Raw genomic sequence first — 10509 nt, 5'->3', positions numbered from 1 at the left:
GTTTACACTAGAGAGAACCTAAGAAACAGAACCATGAGAGGTTTACAATAGAGAGAACCTAAGAAACAGAACCATGAGAGGTTTACACTGGAGAGAACCTAAGAAACAGAACCATGACAGGTTTACTCCGTTCTCTACACTGGCTCCCTGTAAGAGCTCACATCCAGTTTAAGACTCTGGTGCTAGCCTACAGGGCAGTGAAAGGAACAGCTCCTTCCTATCTCCAGGCCATGGTCAAGCCCTACACCCCCGCCCGACCACTTCGCTCTGCTGCCTCGGGGCGATTGGTTGCCCCGTCGCTCAGAGGTCCCTGCGGCCGATCGACCCGGTCACGGCTGTTTTCTGTCCTGGCCCCACAGTGGTGGAATGAACTCCCCACTGACGTCAGGACAGCAGAGTCGCTGCCCATCTTTCATCAGGCTGAAAACTCACCTCTTCAAGATGTACTACCCTGAGCCTTCCACCATGCACTTATTGTATTCATACTAGTCTGTTGCACTTATTGTATTAGTTTGTTTGTTTCTGCACTGTACTTCTGCTCTGGTTTATACTCTTAGATGCTTGTGTAAACAAGGAGATGCACTTATGACTTCTGGTGACTAGTAGTTCTCTTGAATACCTATGTTGAATACACTTGTTGTAAGTCGCTTTGGATAAAAGCTAAATTACTGTAATGTAATGTAATGTACATCAGAGAGGGCCTAAGAAAGAGAACCATGACAGTAGAGAGGGCCTGTGTTTATTTGATTTTTATATGCATGTAACCCATACAACCCATGTATGTAACATGAACACTACATAAAGCCAGGAACAGTTTAGCACAAATATTCCTCGAAGCTGGATTGACTTTCCATCGGTCGTTGCTGCCTCTGGCTGCCCCTCTATCTCCTGCCATCCTTCTTTCCAGCTTTTCACCGCGTCACTCCTCCCTCCTGTCATTCCTTCTTGGCCTTGCACTCATCACTTTTATGTCATCTCTCCTTCAAGGCTCTCATCCCTCTGTTTTGCTGTCATGCTGACTTAGAGACAAATAGACATCACTATGCAGAGATCAAGAGTAAGGACAGTGATGTTATCTACAGATGCCTAAGGATTATAGCACTAACTTTCACAGTCATAGCTCATAGCCGCTGACACTGTTAATCTGTATAAACACAGGCAATGTTCGTGTAACGATTCTACCATTTTCAGTCAAAGCATTCGTCTGCTCCCATGATACATAAGTGTGTATATACACACTTATGCATCATGGGAGCAGACGAATGTGTAAAGGGCCTTTACACAGTAGCAGTTATAATACAGTTATAATGATTCTGATAATAGATATTCAGCCGGTGTTCACAACTTTATCTTCATGTGTGTAAGAGATGCAATTTAAATATACACCTTGAAAACTGCAAACCTATCTATGTCATGTTTTTATCCTTTTTTTATGTTTGTTAAATTCTCAGTAGCGATAACTAAATTATATGCTTACTATACATATTACAAACAAAACACTTTAAAAACTCCAAATAAATAATTTAAATGAATCATTTATTTTTTGCCATTTTGGTCAGACACTATGCAATGCTGATTACTGTGTAATATGTGTGGTTTTTGTTATAAATGTACGTTGGTACATAGAGGGTGATAAGAAGCTGTACATGGAGGGACTTAGGACCCAGCGGAATGTAGGTGAAGGAAACAGGAAGAGAAGGAAGAGACGCCACACAAACAGCTGTTCACTGCTCACTGCCCGATTCTTGTTAAAAATGTCCGCTTAATAAAAAATAAAAAAAACGACGTTAACGCGCAATAATAAAATTGTCAGCATTAATTAATGAATGCGTTAACGTGATAATGACGCGTTAACTTGCCCAGCACTAGTAACAACACAAAAGCACTTCACTTACCACAGCTGCTGTTCACTTAAAGACAAAGTATATCCTCCTTTCTTTGTTAACAGAACATTGGTTAGGGTTAGAGAGAGAGAGAGTGTGCAGGTAAGCAAGGAAATTGCGGCTTTTTCATGATTCTTTTTTCCATTGTGACACTAAAGGTGCTGATTTAGAGATCACTCTCCTGTTCCAGCACAGAGTTGACGAGACAAACTGTCACAATCCTGCCCACTGTCTTCCATATTGTGCAATTGATATAACTGCTATGTGTGTGAATGCATTTGCGTGTGTGTGCTTGTGGGAACGACAGTGAGAGGGAGGAAAGTGAATAGTGAGGGTGTGTCTGTTTGGGTAAGGTTCTCTGGATCTTCTCATGATTTTGGTTAAATATTGGTAAAGAAATGCCTCATCAATGGAATGAATTCAAAGTTTTAAAATGTGGATACAAATCTTTCACTGTAACACTTTGATGTTTCATTAGCCACGTTATATTTTACTTGAGAATGAAATGTTATAAACCCATTTGCAACAGGGACATAAAAAACTGTGCTGTATTCTTTTCTTTTGCTTAGGACAGCTTTTTAACTGAGATTTGTACGGTGTCCCAGAGAGTTCAATATACTCGTGTAACTTCAGAAAAAACATGCATTTGGACAAAACAAATACAAATGAAGAAAACATGTTAATCTATTTAAAAGACAACAAAAGTGCCGCATTTATTTATAAACTAAAAAAAACATTTGGTCTTTTCTGTTGGTTTCTTTCTCCAGGGAGTTTCTGTATTTAGTTGTTCTTTGTTTCTTACAGGGAGTTTGGGTATTTGGCGGTGTTTTCTGTTGTTTTGCTGGAGGTTTCTGTATTTGGTTGTGTTCTGTTTTTCTGCAGGATGCGTCTGTTTTTATGGTATTACCTGTTTTTTGCAGGGTGATTTTGTATTTGATTGTTCTCTGTTTTTTTATTTCTAAATGCTAAATGCATGTGTCGTCAAACTGGTGAATATTTCCATATTTGTTGAGCTCTCAGGGCCACCTTAGATTTTTTATATATATATTATAAAGATATTTATATAAAAAAAATGCTTTTACATGAGTATGCTGTTACTGTATAGTCAAAAGGTTAGACAGCAATTATGATATGACAGCTACAGTAGTTCACCAGTGCCAGGTGTATTATCCTCTATATAATAATTACACAATAACTAATCATTGTATTGTTTTTATTACCAAAGCGTTAATTTGTACCAGGCTATTCACACCCGACCAAGTCGAATATATGACCCTATAAGCTCTGGCCCTATTTTTAGGCCTCTGCTCGAACATTGCATACCCATACTAAAAAGACTGTAATTCTGTAACTACAAGGTCTATTTTAACAATTTTGATGTTATAATACAGGTAACGCTTGTGAGATTTGTTCAGATGTGTAAATATTGTGTATATGTTACTGGTTAATAGTAAATGAAGATGGCACACAGCTCAAATTGAAAAGTTTCAGGCTTGTCTGGCCCCCCATTCTTCAGGAAACACACCGCTGAAATACGTAGCAACAGTGTATTTAGGAGGGAAAACGGAATATGATACCTTATTCTTCATGATTCTTCTCAAAGTAAGGAGCATTAATGTTTTTTTCTGCGGTGGAGCGGCTTGGTTTTGTGGTGCTTGTTGGCTGTATCTTTGTAATGGTTTCACGGAGAGAAATTCTGAAGATATCTCTGGATTCTGTGTCGAATGCTCGTGCTCTGACATGTATTGGTCGGCCGTGTTAGCCGTTAGCCTTTTATTAGTAGAGCTCTCCGGAGTGCATGGCTCGCTGAGTCACGGCGAAAAATACGTGATATTGTGGTAAATATTCTTGTTGATTATATTAGTTTGTGTATAATTGTGTTTGCAGTGTGTAAAATGGTTTACATGATTATGTTGCCCAGACTCTCTTCGTTAAGTCGGTATATAACATGTGTGTAGCATTCATTATATTCGTTTCTGAAAAGTGCATTGTACGACACGCTGTACGCTAAACTTTCTCCATAGCCCCCCCAGCAAGGGGCTCTCGGGTCAAGAAGGGGTTAATTTAGCAGAAGCTAGCTAGCCAAAACGCTTTTTGCCACAAAGCCCTTTCTGACAGAAAAGATTAGTAGAAGTAGGAATAGGAATAGTAGTGGTATAAAGAGCAACAAATTATGTGTAAGGAGTAAGTTGTGGTGGATGAATGGGTCAAACTTTGTAATTAATAATAATTTCAGTATTCAGTAGCAGTTTGGTTAGGTTTAGGCAACAAAACCACTTGGTTCAACCAGCAGCCGCAGCCACAGCACTGGACCTTTAACTAATAAAGTACAGTTTAACAACTTTACTCGCGGTGGCGGATTTAAGCACAACAAAGCACAGTAGCATGGAACAACCCTATTATAGCAGCAACAAGCACAACAGTTATGTTACACAACACTAAACGGGACTCGGCGGCTCATAAAATACACAATAACACAGTAACAGTACAGTTACACTTAAAAAAAAAAGAAAAAAAAAAAAAGGTTACAAACACACTATGACCTATCTCTGCCCAGACAAAAGCCTCATACTGGGATATAGCTCCGTAGTAGTTGGTGTGTTTCTTCAGACTATCTCCTACCTGCACCGGGGACTGACAAGCACTGTGTAGGCGATTTAAACGGCAAGCTAATCCTCTGTATGGCAGTGGGGATCGGCTCTTTCGGACTTGTTCGGCAGAATATCTCCTGCCTAGGACCAGGGACAAACCTGCGCTGTGTAGGCGGGTTGATCGGCAAGCTGATTCTCGTCTGATGGCGGAGAAAACAGTGAATGTTGATTTAAAGAATCCGGGAATTCTGCGATTACATTTTTTGAGATGCTGGGATTGTGCGGTGGGGTCAGTAGGATATACAGAAGCTATTACAAACTTGTTTTGAAACATTGTTCCCCATATTTTCAGGGAACTACTGTAAGAGGTAGCATAAAAAAAAAAGAGTATAAAAAAGAAAAGAGTATAAAAAAGAAATTCCTGTTAAACTGAATGGCAGGAATGTCTCCTGAGGATAAATCACATTTCTGTGTTCCTTGATTGTTAGTACTGTCGATGTAGCAAAAGACATGCCTTTACACTCCAGAAAATGTGACCCGTTTCTTTCTGTTACAGCTCCAACCGCCTCAGTGTTGACAGCTCCTGGGTCAAAAGGGAAGTTGGCCCTCTGCACTATGTGTCTGTTGTGTTAACAGCTGACAGTGAAAACAATGTTATCAGGTGCTGATAAGACTTATCAAATTCTGTAATGTCTACAGCTGCTGTTTGGATTAATGTTCTTAACTACAAATTTGTCATTCAGCTTAGCACTCAACACTAAATAATATAATAACTACTTTTGCACAATATTCAAGGTTGAGAAAGAGCTCCATGAAGCCTCAAGCTGAACAATGCATGGGTCACCACCTTACTGGAGAAACCAAGTTTCCATGTGGACAGAGCAGCTTACTGACACAATCAACACAGAGTGCTTCAACTTTCAGACCCCAAAACACAAAACACTTTCCAAAGCTGGACTTCAACTTACTTGTTGGAATGGTTCACTGAGGCAGTCAATGTCCCAACACACAGTACACTGTTATCCACGGATGTGGTATGTGATGAAATCAAACATCAGGTAGGCGCCTGTATGCAAACAATCATGTCCAGAGATATTTTCCATGCACTGCACCTGTGTGAGAACAACAAACAAAGCAGTGTGTCCGCTGCTTTAAGAGACACAGACAGAGAGAGACAGAGCGAGAGAGAGACAGAGCGAGGGAGAGACAGAGCGAGAGAGAGACAGAGCGAGGGAGAGACAGAGCGAGAGCGGCAGCTAAAAGCTATGCTATCTCCCTGTCTGCTTTAGACAAGTGGCTGTGCTGCTATCAGCTTCATGATAAGCTCCATCAGGACCCTTACTGTTCATTACTGCTCCTGCTGCGCCGCACATCCACAAGCTGATAAACCTCTACAAACTACTGATGCACTTGAGGAAGTTAAACAATTCTTCTTTTCTGCAGCACAGCCTTCTGGTATCCTATCTCCACAGAGGGCTGCATGAGCTGGGAGTATATGAGCACAAATGTACTAACGAACCCAGTGAAATGATACCTGAGTGACGCCTGGTCACAAGTCCAAGGCAAGTTCAAATAAGGGTTTACAGAAGACGCTTTTCCCTGCAGAGATTTGGACCTGCTATAGCAGGAAAAGCACAGTAACTACTAACATTAATGATGTTCCATTAACGAAGGATAGCACAGCCCAGCAACTGGCTCCCCTTAATTAATCGAGTGTTCTTAATGATAGATGTGATCTTTCTGTGATGAAAAAGGTCTGTTGTCTTGTTTATAGGGTATGTCTGTCTCCCTGACACATCATGCAATAAACATATTTTAAATAGATTTGAGGAATACTTCAGTTAAACTTCAGCTGAGAAAAACAATTCAAGTTGCATTTAAATGAGTTTTGGCCACAGGCCAAGCTTTAAACACAACACTGACATATTATCAGCGGCTCCTATAATCCATCTTCTTAAACCAGCCTATTCACTTAAACTACTACTGTATCTTATCTTTACCAATTTAAATTGCTGAGCTATCCTCTGTTGCCTATTATGTGCATTATTGTTGACTTTATTGATCTTTTATTACTGGTGCTTGTTGTGGCCAAGACGGGCAGCATTTAATATTCACACATAAAAGCACAAATAAGAAAGTTTAAAACAGAACAACGAGTTGGCATCTGGAAACAAAAGCTACAGCGGTGACACTGAAGGAAACAGTCTATCTCTAATCCATTATACAACAATGTGTTGAGAGGTATTAAAACACAGTTTTGACAAAGTTAGGTTGCAGAAAGTTCTAAGGCATCAGTTCCTTGATGTATTACAGCTGGGATATGTCACAGATAGAGCTACGTGAGAGGCTAGCACAAATATAATGAAGTGCCAGTAGTTAGCAGATGAGGCTGTGATGATGAAGAATGAGCACGTTAGTGATTCTGCCTACAGCTTCATATAGCAGCCACTAACACTGAGGTCAGCCGTGCTGCACATGTACACACTCACAAACACAAAGTGCTTCAGACTAGATATTACATTATGGACAAACACAATGCTCATGTGTCACACGTGCAGTAACTGCTCTGTGAAGACAGGGAGGTGTTTAGTGAGTGGGGAGTCTGTGGGTTTGCACACTGCTTACATGATGTTCTCTGTGATACATGGCTGCTGGGGGTGCAGGAACATACAGGCCTCATCTGTACTGCTCTGTTCTACACCGTCCTAGTCCTGCTGAAGAGCATTACATTCATCTCTATGTATTATCTGATTCTTTCTGTTCTGTACTCTGGTCAGTCCAGTTCACTCCTGCTCTCATTTCCACTGTAATCTATTTTGCCCCGAGTGTGAGGGTAATGAACCAGAATACACAGCAACACGTGACTTCCAGTCAGTGACCATCATGAGAGCATGAGGGAAACGGTTCACTTGAACTTTAAAAACACCCCACCACTATAATGTGTACAATAAATTAGAGTATGTCAGGTGGGGAAAATGTAGAAGTACAAAGTTGGCTAAGCTGTGGAATGCTGCCCTCTGAACACCAGACTCCCAGACAGACACCAGTCTTCCCACGACTCAACTAGCGCCTTGCTGACAGAGTCACAGGAAGAATCCACAAACAATCCATTTCACAACCCGGTCCTGAACTCTACTGTGTGTGTTCAAACAGTTACAACGCTCCCACAGAAAGACTGCAGCAAAGAGACACGTCCAGACATGACTGTGTCTATATGCTATACTGAGTGCAATGATCCTTGGGGTTTCACTTCTCACCTAAAGACCCTGAGTCATTTCACATGGTTACTAATGACAGATGTATGAAACACACTACCACCTTGATGAACAAACACACATGAGGAGTGCACACCTTTTACCATCGAGGCCTGAAGGAGAGCTCGTAGGCTATTGTTGTCACAGCATATACACTCACACCTGTGATCATCCAGTTTGACTACATTCCAGTGATGTCAGTGGCAGAGCAGCTCGACTATGGTAATCATCAGTTTAACGACTCGCCTAAAGGCACCAACAGCTAAGATCTATGCCATCAGGACATCTGCATTTATGCTTTCTAGTCGCCGATCTCTGATAATGTTACACTGTGAACAACCAATCCGGGTTTAGATTGACAGGACAGTGGCAGCACCGCTAACGGTGAAAATGAGTTTTGGACGATGGTATTATAACATTATGATGTCTTCATGTAATCTTGTAAAATGAAATGTATTTTGGTAAGAAACACTATAAATGACTATAACAAAGTTAAAGGAAAACATTAAAACATATTTGATGGTTTACTGACTTCACAGTGGTTCAAATGATTTTTGGGACGGTGGCAAAAAAAAAAGCCTGGATCCTTGTAGACCAGCTGCTTTAATCAAACAACAAAGGGATCTGTATCTGTTGATATGGATCATCAATGATCAATGATTAGTATCAGCGGCAAAAGAAAACAGGATCAAGGATCTCTAAAAGTTCTATTTGCTCCCTTTTTCCTTTTGTGGTGATCCGATCTGTGATCCGATCCGAACCGTGAGTTTTATTATCCATTGCACCTCTAGTAAAAAAGAAAGTGAAAGAGAAAGAGGTACAGCCAACATGAAGAAGAGGATTCAGCCAAGGCAGAGCTGTATGAGCTGAGACTGAGCAGAGAGACGTAGCTCACTAGCACAGCGTATTACTGGTCATCAGACCCACTTCATGGAGACACACAGGGATACCCAACTGGCCTCATGTCAGCGATGCTGATACTCATTTCCACTGTCATTTATTCAGGCAGTGGAGAAGCTCCAAATAAGCTCTTTTAAAGATAATGTGGAGTACAGATTGCAGCTTTTTGTTTCTACAGTACAGTACGGTGTACGGAGAGCTCAACACACTGCAACATGTCAGACAGACAAAACACAAGCCGATTAATGAAACGTCTTCACCCGCTTAGCAACACAACAAAATGAGACATGGTGATGCGCTCGTCTCAGCCATGAAGCTTCCGTGGCCTCTGGGCTACTTGCAGCATTTCAGTGTTTAACGTGTTTTGTGTATTTGCTTAAAACATAAGCGAGGCTAACTTAGCATGGGAATGTTTTTTAATACTACGTGTGGACTGAACTCATTGAAATCAATGAGGCACTGTGTTTTTTCATGCAGGGCTGACATCGTTCTGTATGCAAGACTTACTCTATGCCATGCTGTCTCTAACAATTTTAATTATTCCAGAAAATTACCCCAAAATGAGTCTATAAAGCGTGAGAAAACAGTGAAGACTGTCCATCACAGACAGGGTGACCGCTTCACAGGGCTGTTTGTCTGAGCAACAATCCAAGATATTCAATTTACAATGATACTCAATTCAATTCAATTTATTTTATGTAGCCCAAAATCAGAAATGTGCCTCAGAGGGCTTTACAATCTGTCCACATGTGACATCCTCTGTCCCAGGACGCTCACATCAGAACAGGAAGAACTCTCCAAAAAACATTCAAACAAATATAAAACGGATTAATACATTTGAAAAGCTAGAGACAGAGACTGTTGACATTTCTGTTGCCAAATCATTTCCTGTTGATCAATTCACAGATGAATCCCCTTCGGCAGCAACTGTCATGTCTTCATTTTGTGCGCATTAGCCTCTTTCTCCTCTCTCCATTCACGTCTTGTCAATCATTTGTAAAGCACTTTGAATTGAATTTGATTTATTTGAAAGGTGCTATAGAAATACAACTTAATTAATTGATTGGTTGATGTGAAAAAGTGAAGGGTTTCAGGCAGAAACTTAGCATGCAGCATGAAGTAAGAGTTTGCAGTATGACTATAGATTATTCTTGTGTTGCGTAACACTACGGTCAACAGACAGCATGCTACTTCATACGCTGTCTCTGTTCTTATTGACAATGTAACTGCACTCTCCTGCTAAATACTATGGCTTCCCCAAAGCACCATGGGAATATATTCATGAGCTTTGTTGACTTACTCTGATCCTTTTCTCTTCATGAATGAAAATCTGGTTTGAGACTGTAGATGCTATTCATTAAACTCAATCAATGAATCCAGTTTGATACTACTCACTGAGATGTATGACAGTGTGAATTTGCATGTTGAAGATTCTTTTTTTTACTTTTGTATTCTTGCAATATTAAGGTGGATTCACCCATCACTGCTTTCCTGCTTCTAACACAAAGGGAGCTTTTAGGGTAGCGAGGCAGTGAACCAGCAACGGTTGAGGTCTATGAGGAGAAAATGTTCCATCTGCAGTTTGTTTTCCAACTCGCCTGACAGGAACAGAAGGTTGGGAACCTGCTCATCATACAGCAACAGAAAGCTGTCATTGTTCTGCAAAGTGGGAAACCTTGACATTTGAAATTCCAGCATCACCAAAACCTTCACAAGGGTCAATTGTTGGGATGGCCTGTGAGAACAGGAAACGCTAGAATGCTGGTGAACCTGTACTGTTGAGAAGAAGGGTAAAACATTAACACACACACACACACACACACACACACACACACACACACACACACACACACACACACACACACACACACACACACACAC

At 40.8% G+C, this 10509-nt stretch overlaps 1 protein-coding gene across 13 annotated transcripts in view; it reads right to left on the bottom strand.

Annotated features, from left to right (window-relative positions):
- Positions 1-10509, bottom strand: part of ppfibp2b (PPFIA binding protein 2b) — an 80705-nt gene that overhangs the window by 59793 nt on the left and 10403 nt on the right. Inside the window, exons 2-3 of one of the 13 annotated variants that reach the window (XM_031868070.1) lie at positions 5443-5586; positions 4506-4674 (exon numbers count right to left, since the gene is read on the bottom strand). The exons of the other annotated variants lie outside the window; for them this stretch is intronic. The gene's annotated coding sequence lies outside the window, so the exon portion shown is untranslated. The remainder of the gene's footprint in view (positions 1-4505; positions 4675-5442; positions 5587-10509) is intronic. 13 annotated transcript variants of the gene reach the window in all.

Source organism: Anarrhichthys ocellatus, unplaced genomic scaffold (genome assembly GCF_004355925.1).
Source record: "Anarrhichthys ocellatus isolate YVR2014 unplaced genomic scaffold, GSC_Weel_1.0 scaffold41, whole genome shotgun sequence".
In the NCBI taxonomy this organism is placed as follows: domain Eukaryota; kingdom Metazoa; phylum Chordata; class Actinopteri; order Perciformes; family Anarhichadidae; genus Anarrhichthys; species Anarrhichthys ocellatus.
Note: the sequence above shows the minus strand (reverse complement) of the source record. Positions and strands in the feature narration are given on the sequence as shown.